Source organism: Accipiter gentilis, chromosome 4 (genome assembly GCF_929443795.1).
Source record: "Accipiter gentilis chromosome 4, bAccGen1.1, whole genome shotgun sequence".
Lineage (NCBI taxonomy): Eukaryota > Metazoa > Chordata > Aves > Accipitriformes > Accipitridae > Astur > Astur gentilis.
Genome location: NC_064883.1, coordinates 77,675 through 97,912, shown reverse-complemented (window position 1 = coordinate 97,912; position 20,238 = coordinate 77,675). Strand labels below are relative to the sequence as shown.

Below are 20,238 nucleotides of genomic sequence, written 5' to 3'. Positions count from 1 at the left end.
GTCCTCTGCTTTACCTACCTAAGGGGTCAGGTAGAAGCCCCAGACTCCTCCAAGGAAGCTACCGTTGAGGTTTTTTCTTTTTTGGAGGAGCCTGTGCCCTCTGGGATCCCCTGTGATTCCTTCCAGACGTCTCCTAGCGTCTTTTGGCCTTTTCTTATAAGGACCGGAGATCCCAGGTAGCAGCCCCAGACTTGTCTAATGAGGCTACCCTAGATGATTCTTCTCTTTTGCAGGAAGCTCTCTTCTCCGGGATCGACCCAAGACTCCTCCCAGGCGTCATCCCAGAACGTTTTGACCTCTGCTTTCGGGACCGGAGATCCCAGCTACCTGCCCCAGAGTCCTCCAAGTAAGCAGCTCGAGACATTTTTGTTCTCCTGTAGAGAAATTTCTCAACTCCGACAGGCACCTGAGACTCCTCCCAGGCATCTCCCACAGTCTTCTGTCCTCTGCTTTACCTACCTAGGGGTCAGGTAGAAGCCCCAGACTCCTCCAAGGAAGCTACCGTTGAGGTTTTTTTCTTTTTTGGAGGAAGCTCTGCCCTCCGGGATCCCCTGTGATTCCTTCCAGATGTCTGCTAGAGTCTTTTGGCCTTTTCTTATAACGACCGGAGATCCCAGGTAGCAGCCCCAGACTTGTCTAATGAGGCTACCCTAGATGATTCTTTTCTTTTGCAGGAATCTCTCTTCTCCGGGATCGACCCAAGACTCCTCCCAGGCGTCATCCCAGAATGTTTTGACCTCTGCGTTCGGGACCGGAGATCCCAGCTACCTGCCCCAGACTCCTCCAAGTAAGTAGCTCGAGACATTTTTGTTCTCCTGTAGAGAAATCTCTCAACTCCGACAGCCACCTGAGACTCCTCCCAGGCATCCCCCACAGTCTTCTGTCCTCTGCTTTACCTACCTAAGGTGTCAGGTAGAAGCCCCAGACTCCTCCAAGGAAGCTACCGTTGACGTTTTTTCTTTTTTGGAGGAGCCTCTGCCCTCCGGGAGCCCCTGTGATTCCTTCCAGACGTCTCCTAGAGTCTTTTGGCCTTTTCTTATAAGGACCGGAGATCCCAGGTAGCAGCCCCAGACTTGTCTAACGAGGCTACCCTAGATCATTCTTCTCTTTTGCAGGAAGCTGTCCTCCAGGATCGACCTGAGAGTCCTCCCAGGCATCTCCCAGAATCTTTTCGCGTCTGCTTTTCAGACCTTAGATCCTAAGAAAAGATACCTATGAAGAGGCCAAAAGGCTCTGGAGATGCCTGGGAGGAGACACAGGTGCATCCCAAAGGGGCGAGCTTGCTCCAAAAAAAGAAAAATCTCAAGGGTAGTTTCCTTTTAGGAGTCTGGGGCTGCTACCTGAGATCTTGCACGAGCAGCAGGCAGTAACCTAGCCAAAACGGAGCGGAGGAGGCCTGACAAGTGGTCCTGCTCAGTGCTGCAGAGGAAGGCAAAAACTCCTGGGGCCCAGTGCCAATCTGCGCCAGGGTAAAATTCCTTCCTGACCCCAGAGCTGGCAATCGGCTATTCCCTGAGCACGTGTGAGCAAGACCTGCCTCCTGGTCCCGCAGGCCGGTCAGGCCCCCCAGAGGATGCCCAAGCCCTGTTCTCCCTGAACCTGGAGCCATCTTGGGGCTTCCAAGAGTGGCCAAGTGCCCCCGGCCTGATTGACCTTGGGGGCAAGAATCCTTCCCGCGCCTTTGGGCCACCAGCGGGTGCTCCAAAGCACTGGGAGCCCTGGCAACATCTCTGCATCCCACTTCTTACGGCTGCTGCCACTGGTTCTGCAGGGAGTGAGGACGGCGAGCTCTGCAGTGCTCCTCAAGAAGACATTCCCTTGGTCTTGCCACAGCTCTCCATGCAAACAAGCCTGATGGCCTCGGGCACCTCCAGGGCTTGGTGGTTCTTCATGTCTCTAGCAGCCTGGTCCAGCCTCTGGTCTTCCTCCCTCAGCACTGGGCAAGGAATTCCAGCGGCTCCTCACGGACTTCCTCTGGGATGTGTCTGGGCCGCCTGCCAGGCAGACTGGCAGTGGGACAGGGGAGGCTGCCCCTTTTATAGTGCCCCGGGGCATTGTGACTGCTGCGTTGCCGGGTGGTGGCATTGTGACATGGGGTGGGGGGTGAGGGGGCCCCCTGTGCGCAGCGCTGCCTGCCGCCCCTCGGCCCAGCATCCTTGGGAGGAAGGCCTTTGGGGTGCCAGCCCCGCGGGCTGTGTGGCGTTACTGAGTCCAGAAGTTTGGCAGAAAATAAACTGCCTTGCATTCCAGCTTATCCTCAGATGTCAGAGGGGCTGGGGACGGCTAGGTTTAATTTCTTTCTGAGCGATGTCCAATTCGACGCTCTAAGGGCGGTCGCGTTCAATATGCTGAGCTATCACAATGAGGGATGCCCTTAATAGCGCACTGTACTCTCGGCTTAGCTGTCTTCAATGCACGAGAATGACCAGACTTAGGGAGTTTGATTGCACGAACGAACTATCACGACTAGATTAATGAGCAGCGCACTTTATTAAAGCAACGGTACAGGTGCTTTTGGATTGCCTGTGATAAATAGACTGTCTGCAAAGCACGTGCAGGTGGCATTACAGTCGCTTATAAGCGCATGAAATGATGAAAGAAAAGAGCTCTGAAGAATTCTAAGTTAGAATTATAATTCTAATTAGAATTCTAATTCTAATTCATTTCTGTTGTAGGTACCCGTTGCTTTGGCTCCAACCACCCCTGAGAGCGCGGCAGAGCCCCTGGTGCGCCCAGAAGAGCTGGCAAACCTGTCAGAGGAAAGATGGTAAAACGAGCTCGCTTTGGTTAAAATCAGAACCGACTCCAGTGGGTCGTGCCTTTCCCTACCTCATACCGCTGTGGGATGAAAAGGTTTGCAGGCTCTCCCCAGGACAAGGAGAAAAAGAAAAAACGAAAGAGAAAACAGGTCTGGGGAGAGAAGAGTGACAGACACGCAGAAAAGAGGAGGAGGAAGAGAGAAAACGTTTTTGGGGACGGACCGGTGAAAAGATGCAGGAAGGTCCAGCAGTTCAGGAAGCCCAGGTGTGTACCAGGCTCTGCTGCCCATCTTTCCCAACTCTCAGCGCTGCTGCAAGTCAGTCCGACCTGCTGGCAAGGGACGGTGCTGCGCGGGGCTTGGAAATAACTCCATGGCCGCTCCCCAGGGGCTCCCCATCGAGCCCTGCTGCGTGGCACAGGGGCCCTGTGCATCTGTGCATGCATGCAGGTCTCTAAGGGCATTTCCCGTGGGCATAAGGCGCCAGAGCCGTGCCCTGGTTGATGCCAGCCATAGCTCTCTCTTCTGGGCTATGAACAATTCCTCGTCAACGGTGTTCCCTAAAGAAAGGGGAAGCGAGTCATGCCTATTCCTGCCTTCATGGGTTTATCAGTGCTCTCTGACTCTGTCGTTGTAGGTGCCGTTTCCCTGTTACTGGCTGAAGCCCTGTGACTCCCAGGCCCGCCCCCCGCCGCAGTTGATGTTTGCAATAAAAGGATCTTTTCTCTCTTCTGAGTGTGTCTGCCATACGATATTCTGGAGTAGGTAGATGGGTTTTTGTGATGAGTCCTCGGGGAGGAGTCTGGGATCTTGCCTTGTCCCAGCATCCTTTCCCGCAGGCATCAGGGCTGAGTTCAGGTGCTTTAGGAGTGAAACCAAAGCACGGACTCACACAGGAGGGTGGAGGTTGGAAGGGACCTGTAGAGTTCCTCTGGTCCAACCTGCCTGCTCAAGCAGGCTCACCTAGAGCAGGTTGCCCGGGACAATGTGCCCTTGGGTTTTGAACATCGCCAAGGACGGAGACTCCGCAAACTCCCTGGGCAACCTGTGCCAGTGTTTGACCACGTTGACAGGAAAAAGTTGTTTTCTCATGTGCAGCTGGAGCATATCATGTGTTTTAATTTGTGCCTGTTGCCGCTGGTGCTCTCACTGGGCACTCTTGAGAAGAGCCTGGCTCCCTCATCTTCATTCCCTCCCAGCAGGGATAGATAGATGATAGATTGATAGATAGATAGATAGATAAGAAACCCCCCGGCTTTCTCTTCTCCCCACGGCAGTGTGCCAGCTTAAAAGCACCAGGGCAAAGTTGGCTTCCTTGAGGCTCCTTGTTTTGCAGGTGACTTGGAGACGTGGAGGTGCGTGAGGTTCCCCTGCCAAGAGAGGCAGAGGGCTGGAGGGCACAGCTGGACTCCTGCTCCTGCAACAGCAGGGACTCGCTGGCCAGAAATGGCCCCGAGGACCCCGGCAAGGGGCTGTGCTCAGTGCTGCAGAGGAAGGGGAAACTCCCCCCGGGAGCTGTGCCAATCTGCCCGGGGGAAAAAAACTCCTTCCTGAGCCCAGCCCTGGTGCCCCGAGCAGGGTCCGGGGAGCTCCTGCGGGGGAGCGCGTTTGGGGTCGGCAGCCAGGGACCTTTTCCAGCCTGTTTGGTGCAAAGGCACGGGTGGGCATGGGGCATCAGTCCCGGGAGAGCCGTGGCTGACTCCTCTTTCCCGGGAAGGGCAGGTCGCTCTCGCCGTGTCTCTGTCCTGCGCCCACCCGGGTTTCTTTGTCCTGCCAGCTGCTGCCCAGCGAGGAGGATTCGGCTGAGCTCAGCAGGGATGTCCCGGGACCCGCTGAAGGAGAGCTCCTGCTTGGTCAGCATCCTGACCGCTAGCCCCGCTCTCGGGACGGCACGTCCCGTCCCACGCGTGAAGCGGTGCCTGGGCTTGCCCTGGGAGCGGCACGACTCGGGAGCATTCTCCGGCTGCTGCGGCTCCCGTCCGTGCGATGGACGGAGGCGGCGGTTTCCCTGGCGGCTCTCCGCTGGTCTCGGCCCGCGACCCCTCGGGCTCCCTTTGGGCAGCCCTGCCCCGCACCCTGGGGATGGAAAGCGGCGCGATCCTGCTGCAGCTGCAGCTGCAGCTGCTGCGGGGACAAAGCCACGGGGGAGTGAGCGAGCGAGCAGCCTCGTGGTGCTTGGTCGCCAGCTGGGCTGAAACCACCACAGTCCTTTTTTGCTGACATCATCGCAACTGGGGAGAGAAAGGGCTGAGCTACCAGGGCCACTGCCAGCAGACTGTCATTAGGCACCAGAGTCAACGTTGACTCGAGAGGCCTGGGCAGAGCCCAGACCCCCCTGAAAGCAGCTGCAAGACCTGCCACGAGGTACAGGCCAACTCCTCTGATGCTTCGGGCTCACGCTGGAACCCCAAGCGCTCCAAGCCCCAAAATGCAGCTGCCTCTGCAGCGCAGCAGCAGCAGCAGCCAGTGCCGAGCAGCGTGGGGAGCTGGAGCAGAGGGCTCCGGGCCGGGCTCGGCTCCCTTCGGCTCATCTCGTTTCTGTTCGGCTCCCTTCGGCTGGGCTCGGCTCCTCTCGGCTGGGCTCGGCTCGGTTCGGCTCCTCTCGTTTGCGCTCGGCTGCCCTCGGCTCCGTTCCGGCCGCAGCCCCGGCCCGGCCCCGCCTGAGGCAAGGGCGGGTGGCGGGCGAAGCGGGGCCGGTGGCCGTGGCGGGGGCTCCTCCCCGTCCGTGGAGCGGTGGGCTGCCCGGCGGTCGCCAGCGCCGAGGCTGCCCGGGGGCCTCGCAGGCCGGCAGCGGGGCTGAGGCGGCGGCGGCGGCGGTGGCGGCGGTGGCGGCGGCATCTCCCCTCGCGGCAGGCCGGGGCGCCGGGTCCCGGCCTTCCCCCCGCAGGCCCGGCCAGCCCCGGCCCCTCCCTGCCGCCCCCGGGGCTGCGGGGGCAGCAGGGGACTGCCTGCCGCTGGTGGCTGTCCAGCGGAGGCCGGCGGGCACCGCGGAGACGTGCGGCTGTGTGTGGAGAGAAAGGAGTTTCTGCCGGCTGTCCCCGCAGGGAAGGGACCCGCAGCCGCCGGGGGTCTCCCTCCCTCCCTCCCAGCCTGGCATGGGTGGCGGGCTGCGACACAGTCCTGCCCGGGCGTTCTTGGCAGCCCCCGGGGCAAGAGGCCCTGGAGGGAGCTTCAGGGAGGTCGGCAGTGGCGTTTCCAGAGCAGTCGCGTCCCGTTGGCTCTGCTGCTTCCTTCCCTCGGCTGGGAGAACGGAGGACGTCCTCGACAGCAGGTACCTACCTGTCGGTTGCCTGAAACCAGGAGGTTCCTAGGTTCCTAGGAGACCCTCAATTCGGACGGGACTGGGGGGGCTGCTCTTTTCCTGCCCTCTTTCACTGACCGTGAAAGCGGTCGCTTCCGAGGGGCTACTGCGCTTGCACGGGAGTGTAATGGGAGTAATGGGAGCTGTAAAAAGCGCTCCTGTTCCAGTGCCGTGCGTGGGTTTCGTGCTTCAGTGGGAAAAGAGGCTGGTTTTACTGACGGTGTTTTGAAATGTTGTTTAAAGCGTTCAGCTGAGAAGCTCTCGAGCCTCTGTAGTGGTTTAACCCCAGCCGGCAGCTAAGCCCTGCACGGCCGCTCGCTCGCTGCCCCGCAGTGGGAGGAGGGAGAGGATCGGAAGGGTGAATCAACTCGCGTGTTGGGATAAAGATGGTTTAACAAGTAAAAGCTGTGCACGCGAGCAAAGCCAAGTCAGGAATTCAGTCACTGCTTCCCATTGTCTGGCAGGTGTTTAGTTTGCAGGAAAGCAGGGTTCCATCATGCCTAACAGTTACTTGGGCATGTCCCCCCTTCCTCCTTCTTCCCCCAGTTATATTGCTGAGCGTGACATCCTGTGGTCTGGAATATCCCTTGGGTCAGTTGGGGTCAGCTGTCCCAGTTTTGTGCCCCCCCTAGCTTCTTGTGCACCCGCAGCCGACTCCCTGGTGGGGTGGGGTGAGGGGCAGAAAAGGCCTTGATGCTGTGTAAGCACTGCTTTCAGCACAAATCCAAAACGTAGCCCCGTGCAAGCTACTGTGGGGAAAATTAACTCTCTGCCAGTCAAAACCAGCACAGCCGTGGAGCTCTGTACGCAAAGTATGTCCTTCTTTCTTGGGCTGTCTGCTGGTAGCAATGTGCCTTTTGCTGGCCTGGCAGTCTGGCGCTCAAGTGTGGATGTGGAAAGAGTCTTTGGAAACTCTCAGTGGCAGCAGTTGTTTGTTGTGCTCTTGGGATTTTTTCTTTCACGAGGTTCCCCTTGCGCTGCCACTCCTCTTTCCGACGTCTTTGTGACAAACCTGTCCTGTTGTTTGGAAAGAAGAGCATGCCTCTGCTGCAGGCAGAGGGGCTGAGCAGGCCTTTTAGGATAACTGCTGCTCTCAGTTTCTAGAAGGCACTGTAGTGTCAAGCCTGAGAAAGGAGAGTGAAGGGAGAGTGTTTTAGTCTGTGGTACTGCTGGCATGCAAGGCAGAGAAAGGAAAGCGGCCTTTGGGTGTGCAGGGGACAATGAATAGGAAGGTTGTGGGAGGTAACAGTTGTGTGGTAAGGCTGCAATGGGAAGTTTGAGTTAGCAGCCAGCAAAGTAACTAAAGCACAGGGTGCTGAGCAGCCTGGTCAGCTGGGGAAGATGTAAAACAAGTGAGGAGGATGGTCCTTTAGAAGTGAAAAAGAGACTTTCCCTGAGGGTGTTGCCCTGGAGGAATCTGCTTGTGTCTGCTAGTCAGGCAGGCAGACAGAGATGATGGGCAAGTGCTTCTGTGAGTGGGCAAAACCTTGACCAGCTCAGTCGAGGAGCTCTGGAGCTTTTAGTTTGAGAGGGGACTGGGAATTGCCGGAGGCTGCGATCTGTAATAATTCCAGAAGTTTGAGGTGCTCTGAAAAAGGAGCTGGAGCTGCTTAGGTTTAAGGGTTGTATTTTTAAGCAGGTGCCTCTAGATTGGGTCCTGCTGAAGGAGTGTTCTGTAGGGCTCAAACTTGGTCTGAAACTTTATGAGTTGTTGTTGGTGTCTCAGCCTCTGATAAAAAATGAATAATGATAGTATTCATGAGTATTAATAAAAAAGCCGTGGCTCAGCATAATCTGGCTCCCTGTGTATGTTGTTGCAAGGGTGTGATCATCATCAGACAGCAGTTCAAGGTTGATGCCCTCAGAGGCTTTTGGAAAATGTTCTGAACTGTTGAGGTTAAGTCTCTTTTCAGGTGGTGGCACCCGTGCAGAAACTAGGACTGAGATCCTTTTGAGCCAGGAAAGTATCCCTGCATCAGAGGAACAGAACAGTGTCGTGGCATCCCGAAAGGGCTGTTTTCATGCCAGTGAGGTTGCAGCAGGGCTAAAATGCCATAGGCAATGACTCAAGCCTCTGCCTAGAGAGTGGTTTTATGAGTGTGAGTGAATTTGCTTTGGCAATGAGATGTGCACAGGCATTGCCAGGGCCTGGCTTTACTCTGGAAGTGACTGTTGTTAGCTGCTGCAGAATTGAAGAGACTGTGCTATGAACACCACGCCAATTAGGCTGTCTCCAGACCTGAAGCTGCATTAAATCTCGTGCCACACTAGTCTCCTTTTTCCTTTGGAGAAGTAGGCCGAGTCTTTGAAATTCTGCTGCATGACTTTATTTTGGGATGAATTGAAACGCAGTTGTTTCTTTAGCTTTGCTTATTAGCATTCTGCTGGAATAGCGTCAGATCTAGGAGGATTAACCTTCCTCCTTGTTTTGTTCTCTGTGTTGATTTTGGAGAGGAAGGTGTGTTGTCTGTCTTGTGGTGTCGTGTGGTGTTCAGAAGATGCTTGAAATGTTGCTCTTGTCTGTGACCAAGCTCTTTCCCTCAGCGTAATCCCTTTGGACAGTGCTGCCAGTAGTGTGCGTACGTTTCTGAGCAGCCTGCAGGTGTTTGATCTCCTGATGGTACAGAGAGCACTGCATTTGTTTGAGTTTGGCAGCCTGTCATCGCCCCTTGCTTTCTTCCATTCTTTCCACCCTCTTCAGCGTCCCTTCCTGAATCGTACTTTTGTGTCCCTGGTGATTCATGAAGGCTTCATGACCACAGCGTGAGTCTTGGGTGGGTGATATCTGTCCTTCTGCTGTGGCGCGCTGTGTAACTCCTTTCATTAACTTGTTCCATATTAAGCGAGGAGAGGGCCTTTCTGAAGAGGAAGGAGAGTTCTCATCTCTGACCGAGTTCTGGCTGGGGCCCCTGAATGTGGAGGATATGAGAATGGCTGCCTGCCAGACCATATACCAGAGAACACTTGCATGCCATAATTCCTTACACTCCACCCTATTTCCTTATTTCCAAGTGACACTTGTGCGGCATTTGTTTACTTATGAATGGGTTCAGCTTTCCTTTGAGACTTTCTCTCTCTGTGGATTTTATTGTTGGCCGATACCTGGCAGTGAACAACTTTTGAGAAGCTGGCTTACAAAAGATGTAGTTAATAGTTGGGAAGCTGTGGAAGCCAGGGGACGTTCTTTTAATGACGCCATTACTTTGTGGCCAAGCTTGGTGACAGCTGATGAGTTCTGTTGTTGTCATCTTCTTCCTGAGACAGAAGAAAGCCCCTGCCGTTCCCGAGGAAATGAGACCAATATACTGCCTGTTTAAAAATGCTCCTGTTAGTTAAGTTGAAACAAATCTTCAGAGTACAGTAGTAGCATTGCAAATATTATTGAAGAAAATGTGCTGATTGTAACTGATACAGAAAATTATTGGTTAATTTCTCTTTCTGTTTCAATTTTGAAAATACTGAAAGGTATTCCTAGAAAAAGTTTCCCGTTTATAAAGCAGGAGTTTGTTGGGGCTGAATTACAGTTCCTTTGTAACTGAATTGGGTCAATATTCCGAAAAAGGGGAATATGTTTATTTTTGAAACAGGTCAATACTGCATGTGTTGTGCTGGCAAGGAGGAGGCTTCTTAAATGTAGAACTTGTTAAATTTAAAAGCACACCTCCACTCTCCATAGTATTGCTTCTATGTTAATTCAGGGTTAAGATATTCGTTCACTTCAGTTTCTGTGAATCTGTTAGGGCAGCGTGCTCTAAGGTGATGGGAGGGAGCAGGGGGAAGAAGGGGAGGAGGAAAAGCAAAATATCTGGAACCTGCTCTTCCATGACTCCTGCAAACTGTAATGTTATTTTTTTTTCCCAAGCCTGAAAACTGTACTTGGCGGTGGGATTGTGGCTATCTTGTTAATATTCTTCCTTCCTTTCTTGTTTTGGCCTCTCCAGGAAGCGATTCGAGTAATCCTTGGAAATCTTGATGATTTACATGCATTTTCTACAGACCACTATCTTTCTGTGTACCCTTTCTTTCCTACTTGTAAAAGAAAAGGTCCAATGACTTGTATCTGTTGGGCATTGCTTAATTTGACATTCCTGCCTAGTAGTGCGCAGATCTTTAGCTGGAGTACGACTCCTCTGAGCTTCGCAGTTTTACATTAGCTGAAGATCCTCCTCAGTTGTTGCCTTCACCAGAGAACTGATGTATGTAAAAAGAATGTTTTGCAGTGTTTTCAGATGGCCACCCCTGCGTTCCAAATCAGATTTAGCCAGAGAAAACGAACGTGCATATATAAAGTCCCAGGAAGCCCACGTAATGCGATTGCAAGGAAAGCTAGTGCGTTGTTTCAAAAGGTTAATAAAACGTAAAGCGCTCCTTACAGGCGCAGCAGCGTTGGCCCTCTAGTAGAGAAGACCGCAGTAGTTTTCTTGTAAGGTACATTAGGATTAAGTATTGTAGTTGCTGTAGTGTAAAGGGTTACGGAGAAGTTACTCTCCTGAGGCTGTTGTTGCAGAGAAAAGTAAGTTAGTGGAAGGAGAAGCCTTTTCAGTCCTAAGGTGCGTCAGTTTGTGAATCGGATCAGGCCCTTCGGCATCATCTCCTCCCGTGATTCCGAGTGCCCAGGAGTAATGAACACCCGCGTGTTTCCGCCTCCAAGGCATCCCCTTCCAGTCTCGGCAGACTGCGTTATTGCCACCCCTGGTCCTAGCAGGCAAGAACGAGATCATCCTCTTTCTCTGTCAGAAGCTGGTAGGTATGAGAGCAACTTATTCCTGTTGCTGCCAGGAAGAGAAAGTAGCCCAGAGCATCGTCAGACAGGAGGCACCCAAACATAGGAAGCCTCGTTGTTGGTTTGCTTCGCTAAAGCGCAGCCAGTTTTGCCTGCGTGCTTGAGGAGGGTTTGATTCACGAGCTTGTATTTCTGGAACTGGGAAGTCCATCCACCTGCTCAGGCAGCACCGGGCCCTGCGGAGAACTGCAAGCTCAGAGGCCTGGCGTGATGAGTTGTCCTGCAGTCTGTGTGTCGGGCTCCTCGCTGTAGCATACCTCTTAGTTAATCGCCAGCTGTGGGAGTCCTTGAAGCCAAACTCAAACGAACAATTTCATCCCTTAAAGGAACTGACTGTGTCATCTAGGCAAATCTTGGGCTTCATCTCTGGTCCTCAGGATGCAAATGGAGTAAAAGTATTCATGTTACCTGTTTCTTCCTGAGGTCAGAGGCACGTAAGAAGGCTGCTGCCTGGCGTCACCCATTCGTGCATGCATGAGCTCCTAGGTGTGCGAACTGCACCCCCAGGAAGGAACGTCTGTAACTGTGGCGTTTGTCATGTCAGTTATCTTTTGTCCTCCCATTTTGAGGAGGACTGTGAAGTGAATGTAATGACGCTAGTCCTGTGAATCCTAGTCCTTTTCAGGTTTAAAAATAATATTTAAAAGAATTACTTTTTAGTTAGGAAAGCTGATGAGGTTTTCTTCACAGGGTTGGGAGAGCCTGGCATGTTGTTTTTTGCGGGAAGATGTCAGGACTGAAGCCAGATGCAGTTAAGGAAACCCAATGCTATGAATGCAAGCAACTGATGGGAGAGTGTCACCTGGATGAGTGTTTCTTGTAATGTGTTACTAGCGTATGGTGTCTCCTCACATCTCATTTCTCCGCTGTGTAGTTCGATGTGTCACTTGTTCAGCTGCTGCTGCTCATTAAATATAAATCTCCATTGGCAGGAGCAGTTACAGGGTCGTGGATCTTGGACCAAGATCCTCAAAACCCCCTAGCTATGCGAGGTTTCCCTGCCGCACGTGCACTGCCTTTGTGTCCTGACGCTCTGTTTCTCCAGGAATGTCGGTATTTGCGTGGGGAGTTTCAAGGACCTGCCTGTGGACGCGACGGCCCCTACACCCCTGATGTATTCTTCTGGTGCTGCATCCTCTTCTTCGCCACCTTTGCCCTGTCAGGCTTCTTGAAGAAGTTTAAAACCAGCCGCTGCTTTCCAACCAGAGTAAGTAGAAGGAGGTGGCCAGCGTCCATCTCCACACTCGTTTCCCAAAATGGCTTTCCTGGAGCACTAAGCAGTATTTGCCCTGCCTTGGTCAAGCTGGGAAATGTTGGCCTTGTAGGCCAAGCTCTCCAAGAGCTTGGATGTCCCGCACTCATTTCCATGAGTGCAAAATCATCATAGCGTTTCCCACATGCCTTGTGACCTGCCCCAGATTGAAGATTTTTGGGGTTTGATTTTTTTTATATGTTTTTTCTCCTCAGGTAGTAGGAAGTCAGGTTTCCAAAAGTTTTGGGGTTGGGGTTTTCGGTTTATTTTTTTCCCCCTACCTTCTGCGCATTATGTGCACGAGCGGAAAGTAGATTCGAATGAGGAGCTTCCTTTTGAGGACTAAAGGATGCCTCAGTGCCTTGTTGCCATTGTAGCTGTGAATGTAGCTGTAGTGGCAGACATCTCTTTTCTTAATTTTAATATTATTTTTAGGTTTTGACTTAAACCAACCCTTGTCGGCCTAGTTAAGCTTTTTTTATTGTCTGACCCCAGATCTCACAGGGACAAACACAGCAGCAGTAGCTAAGCAAGGGATCAGGCTGCATGTGCTCAGAGGGGTGGTGGGATTTGGTTAAGCAGCCTTAATGTTGTGGATGTCTGCAACTCTTGCATCTCACCTTAGGGCCCTGTTTGCCATGCCCCTCTCACCTCTGGTTTCTCGCCCCAGGTACGGTCCACAGTGAGCGACTTTGCTGTTTTCCTCACCATCGTCATCATGGTGCTCCTTGACTTTGTGGTTGGGATCCCATCGCCAAAGCTCCAGGTCCCCCATGCGTTCAAGGTAACGGGGTGTTTTGGCACGTGGGGGTGCCACAAGGTGATGCCAGGGCAGGGCAGGGCTGAGTCTGGAAGAGATGCTGGTGGTGTGACCATCTCCTCTTCCACCTCCAAGTGCCTTGCTTCCTCCTGGAAACGAGAAGATGGCCCCAAAACTAGATACCTACAGGGGAAGTATCTAGAGCTGCTTGCAAGGAGGAGACTGGCACTGCTGAAGCCCCCGGGAGAGGGGGACATGAAGCCAGGGCTGGGAGGTGCTCTGACGCAAGGAGGGAGGGGAAAATGAAAGCCAGTGGAGTGCCTGGGCTGGGAGACAATGCTGATGTGTGGGCTTTGTTGCAGCCTACCAGAGACGACCGCGGGTGGTTCATCAACCCCATAGGACCCAACCCTTGGTGGACGGTGTTGGCTGCGCTCGTCCCAGCTCTGCTCTGCACCATCTTGATATTCATGGACCAGCAGATCAGTGCCGTTATTGTGAACAGGAAGGAGCACAAGCTGAAGGTAAGGGCCTGCGAGAGATGACCCCAGCCCCTTCTGGGCTGCAGGTCTGGGGAGAAGCTCTTATTCCCGATGCTTTCTGAAGGCATTGGTTTGGGACAAGGTCAGGCTGCGTGGCAGGATGCTCTCCTGGATTAACGATGATGCAGGGAGCAAGTGACAGGGCAGTTCAGATGAGCAACCTTTTGGAGGAGCAAATTAATCTTGGAGCAATAGAGAACTGCGTTTTTGTTTTAAAATGGCAGCAGCAGCAGGTGTGGGGAATGAATTGTTTTGATGCGCTGCCAGGGATAACTCAGAGTCACACCTTCCTTGCAAGTGGTACAGTTTTCTTTGTGAGTGGAAAAAATGGTTTGGTGCTTTTGGGTTGTGGCTTGTTGTTTTTTGGAGAAGTATTTAATGCACAAGCTCTGCATATCCATTGTGTCTGAACTCCTGCCAGATTTTCATGCCAGGTGCTTGTGCAAATCCTGCATACACCCTTCCTTGTTTCCATTTCTTGTTTTGAATTCTGAAGAAGTTGACTTGTGCTCGAGCAGGGTTTGAGTCTGACTTGCGACGTTATCCTTGCTCTTGTGCTATGGGATGCTCTGTTTCTTGTTTTCCTGCCTGCAGAAAGGATGCGGGTACCACCTGGACCTTTTTGTGGTGGCCGTGATGCTCGGGGTGTGCTCTGTGATGGGGCTGCCCTGGTTTGTGGCTGCGAGACCGTCCTGTCCATCACCCACGTGAATAGCCTCAAAGTAGAGTCTGACTGCTCAGCTCCAGGAGAACAACCCAAGTTTCTGGGGATACGAGAGCAGAGAGTCACTGGCTTGCTGATCTTTGTGCTCATGGGCTGCTCTGTCTTCTTCACTTCTGTGTTAAAGGTGAGAGGAAAATGCAAACCACCCAACAACCGCGAGCTTGTTGGATGTTACAGACAAACAGTCCCTTCTCTGCAGGCCTGAGTAGTTAGTTGTGGAGCGGAGGAGAAGGAGGTGGTCCCAACCCTTGGGGCTTGACCCACGGTGGGAATCAGCCTCAGTTAGGCTTTGCAGCCCTTCAGGCCCCCGTTTGGTGTGCTCGAGGTGAGCGAGCAACGCAACTGCTTGAATTTTTGGGTGTCTTTCAGGCCCACCCATGTTTATGGGTTACAGTTGACCATATTCAGACCAGCACATCTGCTGTCTTTCAAACAGGCAGCCCTTTAGTGGCTGCAATTTGCTCCCCAAATGCCGCGGAGCAGCCGTTCCCAGGAGCTAAACACACTGAGGTCATCCCCGTGGTCTTCCTTGCACGTTCCTCCCACAAAGTAATCTCATCTCTAGGCTAGGAGGAGGCCTGTGGCCTTTGCCTGTTGCCCCAAGAATAGGCAGAAGTGTTTCTTCTACCGCCAGAGAATGCAGCATAGGGTAGCATGGGTGAAATCACCTATTTTCCTCCAACCTTTCTGGAAAATAGGATTATTCTGAGGAGAGATAACTCCCAAGTTCAGCCTAAAGCAGAGCCTTAGCTCACTCGTGCGCACAAAATGGCAAAAAAATGGTTAAAATCTGACCCATCTCTAAGCCTGAATGGAAGCTGGAAAGCTTCAAGCAATTTTAGGCAGTGCCTGTGGAAGAGGGTGGTAATACGGAAAATGCAATACAGAAAAAGAAACGATTGCATTCTTTCTTTTTTTTTTCTCCCCCCCCCCCCCCCCCCCCCAGTTTATACCGATGCCTGTGCTTTATGGTGTCTTTCTCTACATGGGTGTGTCGTCGCTCAGAAGAATTCAGGTACGGACTGTTTTACAGCGTGCAGCATGTCAGCTCCCTGGTATTTTGTCTCCGTAGCAGCAGGGAAAAAAGCAATGGCATGGGAAAAACTTCTCGCAGAGCAAGCAATGAAACTCTTTTGTCTAAGAAAAAGATTGCTGGAGGCACAGGAGGTATAGAGGGCTGGGAGGACCAGGCAAGTTCAGCGCTCTCTGTTGCAGGGTTTAGGGCAGGTCAGTGTTTGGTTACGTGAAAAGCGGGGGAATTTGGTGCAAAGGGAAGGCAGTTTCTACCACTGGTGGAAATCCTCGCGGGGGGGATTCAGTGGGCCGAGAAATGCTAATAATGGAATGGCATGGAATAGTTGCCGTTTGGTAGACAGCTCTCAGGGGCAAGCCGGTTGCTAGATGGAACAAAGGGAAAATGGGTGCTGCTCCCAGGAGGAACGCGGTGGGATCCAGGATTTCTGACGGCAAGCGAGATGCTGCAAAGTGCCTCCACGTCTCGAGAGGGCCAGAAACTTGCCGCAGTCCCAAGGTGGCAACCTTTCCCTTTTATTTTGCAGTTCTTTGATCGCTTGAAGCTGTTTTGGATGCCGGCGAAACACCAGCCGGATTTCATCTAACTGCGGCACGTGCCCTTGCGAAAGGTTCATTTTTTCACGGCGATCCAGCTGACCTGCCTCGTCCTGCTCTGGACCATCAAGGTGTCCCGTGTCGCCATCATCTTTCCCATGATGGTAAGAGCTGCCACCGCTCGGCAGCGGGGTGTTTGCAGCGTTGGAGTGAGAGGTGGCATCGTCTCTGAGCTCACCGCATCTTCCCTCTTATTCGTGAAGGTTTTGGCTCTCGTCTTTGTCCGGAAAGCGATGGATTTCTGCTTCTCAAAGTGAGAGCTCAGCTTTCTGGATGACCTTATGCCAGAAAGGAAGAAGAAGTTGGACGATGCCAGAAATGAAGCCGGAGAAGAAGAGGTAAGGCTTGCTGTGTCCTCGGGGCTGGACATCTCCGTGTGTCTGTGAGATTGCCTGTTTCTCTTACAGCTTGTCTGGAAACGTTGGGGGAAGATCAGCACTCAATCGAAATAGATCCCAATAGCCTGTAACTTTTGTAACCTTTGTTTCCTCAAGTAGCAGTGAGCTGAACGCTTGAATACAGGTGTAATTTTTAAAACGAGTCGTTTTTCACAAAGGTCATTATCATTATGATGATTATTATTAGATGATGCAGCTGCTGCTGCTGCTGCTGCTGCTGGCAAGACTTGCTCATAATCGTGTTTTGAACACACAACCCCCCTGCCCCGAAATCTTTGGAGTGAACGGTTTCTCCCCTGCTGCACTAATACCTATAGCTGCCAAGGGGCAGAAGGGAAGGGCATACTGCTAAGTTTGTGCTGGGCATTCAGCTTATCTCCACTTTGATCAAAGACAGAGAACGTGATTTGTCCCTTTTTTACATCAGGAGTCCAGGAGCGTGATGGAAGCTGCTGCTGCTGCAAGTTCAGTTCAGCTGAACGTGGGGAAGACCAGTGACGTGGATATCCCAAAGCAAAGCAGTGACGGGTAAAGCCCCACCAAGCGCCAGGACCCCCGGCAAGATTAGCTTGAAGGTGTTTGGCAGAGTTTTCTCCACTTGCCTCTTTGTGGGGCATCCCACAGAAACCAGCAGGCAGCTTGGTGGGAAAATCAAATTCGGGGGCAGGGCTGCAGGAGGCAATTGCAGGGCTCTGACCCCAAGCAGAGTGGCTGCAGCACTCGCGTTTGACCCCCAAACCTTGCCTCATCAGTGCCTTTACGGTAGCTGGAGATCCTCATACTTACACATGAGGAGTTGCAGGCGTGATCTGTACCAGCAGTGGCTTAGGAACCCGGACCGGGGCTAAGCCCCAGCAAGAGCCTTTGCACAGAGCTGTTGCTCTGCAGCTCCCCGGCTTGCCTCCCAAAACTCCTCATCCAGCAAAACCTCCCACGCTTATGCGGAGCTTTGATTCTCGGGGCTCCGCTGTTCCTCTTGCTGATGCTAATGCCCTTGGTGGCATCAGTTCCCATAATCACGGATTGCTATGTAAAATATTTATTGCAGGACTGATCCTTCTGAGATTGTTATCCTGGATGAAATGTCACAAATGACCGTATGGAAGGCTCTCACTTTGAAGACAGAAACCCTTTGAATCCAGGGAGGAAAAAGGTAAAGGATTGCACGTGAACATGACCGTGCTCCTCTGCAAGCTACGGCGCACACCTACGCTTTTCCCACGCTTTGGCCGGCAAGGCTGAGCAAACGGCCTGTCCCTGGGAACAGGCAGTGAGGACCGTGGCATGCAAACCAGCTCCTCTCTGCTGGGGTGGTCCCCCAAACAGGGCTGAATCAGCAGCAGCTGGCAGGTCTTCCACTGATGATGCTCTCCCTCTTTTTCTCTTCCCTTCGCCTTTCCCCACTCCCGCTTTTCACGTTTAGGAATCTTGACTTTGAAGGAGAGGAGTGAGAGCGTGACTCAGGGATGTGCCAACGCAGACAGAGGGAGAAAGCGCTTTGTTTCAGTTGGAGGATTCCCATTAAAGCCATGCAGATGTTTTCAGTTATCCTTGGTGTGCTTCAGGCATTCAGTATCTCTAGACCAGCAAGCTGAGGGGAACGTCACAGTCACGGGGAGTTTGGTGGTGTTAAGTCTGTGTGCGTACGTGCGTGTGGGGGTGTGGGTTTGTAGTGGTAGAGGGACTGCTACTGCTTTATCATTCAGTGCTCTTCATTTAATACCCAATTCCTCCTCTTTTTTTTTTTCCTCTTTTTTCCAAATGTAAACTGGGAATGTCCAAAATAAATTTTCTGTTATATTTGATGCATTCTCCACTTTCTTCTTGATCACGACTGGGTTTTTGGTCTGGTTTGGGGTCCTGGCTTTAATTCACTCTTATGTCTCTTACTGGTACGGGAGGGATGCCCTCTGTGGCAGGGCAGCATAGAAAGCATCCAAGCAGTTGGCCTAAGGTGAAAGAAAAGCATTTGCTCCCTGCGCTCCAATTTTACCTCTCTTGGTTGGTTTGGTTTGGGGTTTGTGTTTTTTCGCTTTGGCTCTGCCATCAGCCTGGGAGCTGCAAAATGCAGAACTGCCACCTTCTTGTCCCCTGGCTGTAAACTGCATCTAAGGGAGCACTTCAGGTATTTGATTTTGAATACACTGTATGGTCACAGGAGCGGCCAGATGAGACCTGGGGCTCTGTGTCCCTGGGCTGCCCCCTCTGTTGTTCCTCCACTTTCCTTCTGTATTGGATCTGGCTGAGTTGGAGTTCCTTTACCCCACAGCAGCCCTCGTAGTGCTGTGCTCTGTACTGGTAGCTAGAAAGCTGTTGATAACACAGCAGTGTTTTGGCCATGGCAGACAGCCAGAGCACACCCAGACACCCAGGCATCCTCCACATGGAGGCCACTTCCCACCCCGGCTGGCCAACGCAACACGCTGCCTACCTTCTTCAAGGACGTCAGCGGTTTGATGCTGACGAAGCCCATCTTGTTCTTCTGGACATGTTTCAGGAGGAAAGCATCCTTGGCCAGGTTCTCGTCAGAGAGGTGGAATTCCACCCTGGACACAACCCTCCTGGCCAGCTGCCGGTCAGGGACAGAGTAGCTGCAGTCCAAGAGATCAGCCCCCAGAACATCGCTCGCATCGCAGAAGCTCCCGGCAAAGCAGCAGGGACACGGGTGTGACTTGGTGGCCTTTGGGATGTGCAGCACTGCCCAGTCCCAGCCACAGCGGTGCAGATGGCAGAGTCTTGAGGAGCGGGGTGGCTCAGCTGCGCTCTGAAATGAAATGGAGTTTTATGGTTTTAGAAGCGCGCTTGCCTTCACGCCCCCAAGCATCGGTCCCTGCCACAAGTTACGCAGCACATGGCCTTGCACAATCTTGCAGCCAGAGGTGCCTCACGAACAGAGCACAATCTCTTTGATTACCAGGATACAGGCCAGGAGAGATCTTTGGCCTCCGGTTCACGGCAGTTGTCCCGACTCCCCCAGGCCACACACTGTTCACACAGCGGGAGCGAGAGGCCTGTGTCCTTGGTACCCTTGGGGTGTCCTTGCTAGCGCCGAATCCTCCAAGCACGAGGAGGGGATGTACTAACCCCATCCCTGGGATCCCGTAGAGCGCAAACAGCCCCAGCGCCCCGACACCGGATGTTGGGCAAAATCCAGTCCTTTTCTGGGAGCACGCGGTGGCGGGTACCGTCTCCTCCGGGGTGTCACGCACCCAGGGAAAGGGCCACCCCCTCCCAGGGGGATCCAGAGCTGCTGCTTTTCCCAGCAGGAGACTGAAAGACCTGACAGCACTACTGGAGCGAGGGCTGGGGGAAAGCGTGCCACCAAGCGACACCGCGTGACCTACCTTCGTGCCCTCGAGGTCCTTTTCCTATTTCTGCCTCGCTCTGGTCAACGCAGTGAACAGAAGCACGGGCAACGGTCACAAACGCATTTGCCATCTGGCGCAAGGAGGCTGCGGCTGCAGCTTGGTCCCCGCTTGGCTCGGCTGAATCAACTTGTTCTTCTTCCCCCACCGGAAAAATACTGTTGAAAGCCAAGAGCATTTGCACCCGCAGAGAATCTTGCAGCCCATCTGCAGAGAATTCCCCAAATATTTGGGGCCACCTCTCCCCTTTCACCTCCTAGATGCGAGTCTCCTCCCCGATTTGCAACCCCGTCCCACCGGCACAGCGGCTCACCCCGTGGGGATCGCCACGGCCACAAGCTCCCCACGCCCCTGGCCCAGAGGTGGGGGATGTCAGCCATCGGTGCCAGCTCGGCGGGTGCCCCTGGACAGTCCCCCCGGCCCAGCACGGCTCCCCCCTCACCCACACAGGTCTGCAGAGGGCTCCATGTGGCTGCCTCTTTGACCCCCGGGTCTTCCGCATCCAGTGGACAACCACCGACCTGCCTCCACCGGCCACCGCCACGCTCAGCCAAGGCGCCGCTTCTCTGCCAGGTGCTGCCCTGTGGGGTGCCGGGGGCTGCGGGGCCCCCCAGGGCCAACCATGATACCTCACACCCTACAAAAATCAGAGGAGTGGGGTGGCCCCAGACACTCTGGAGCTGCCAGTGTCCATCCCTGGCTACCAGCACAGCGAGGGGCAGCTGG

General features: G+C 53.3%; 1 long non-coding RNA gene across 1 annotated transcript; it reads left to right on the top strand.

The window, feature by feature from the left end:
- The first annotated feature begins 236 nt into the window (after nucleotides 1-236).
- On the top strand, nucleotides 237-3,557 carry LOC126037582 (uncharacterized). Its single transcript, XR_007505757.1, has 3 exons — nucleotides 237-346; nucleotides 2,676-3,024; nucleotides 3,396-3,557. It is a non-coding gene; the product is annotated as an uncharacterized LOC126037582 (long non-coding RNA).
- The last annotated feature ends 16,681 nt before the right edge of the window (nucleotides 3,558-20,238 follow it).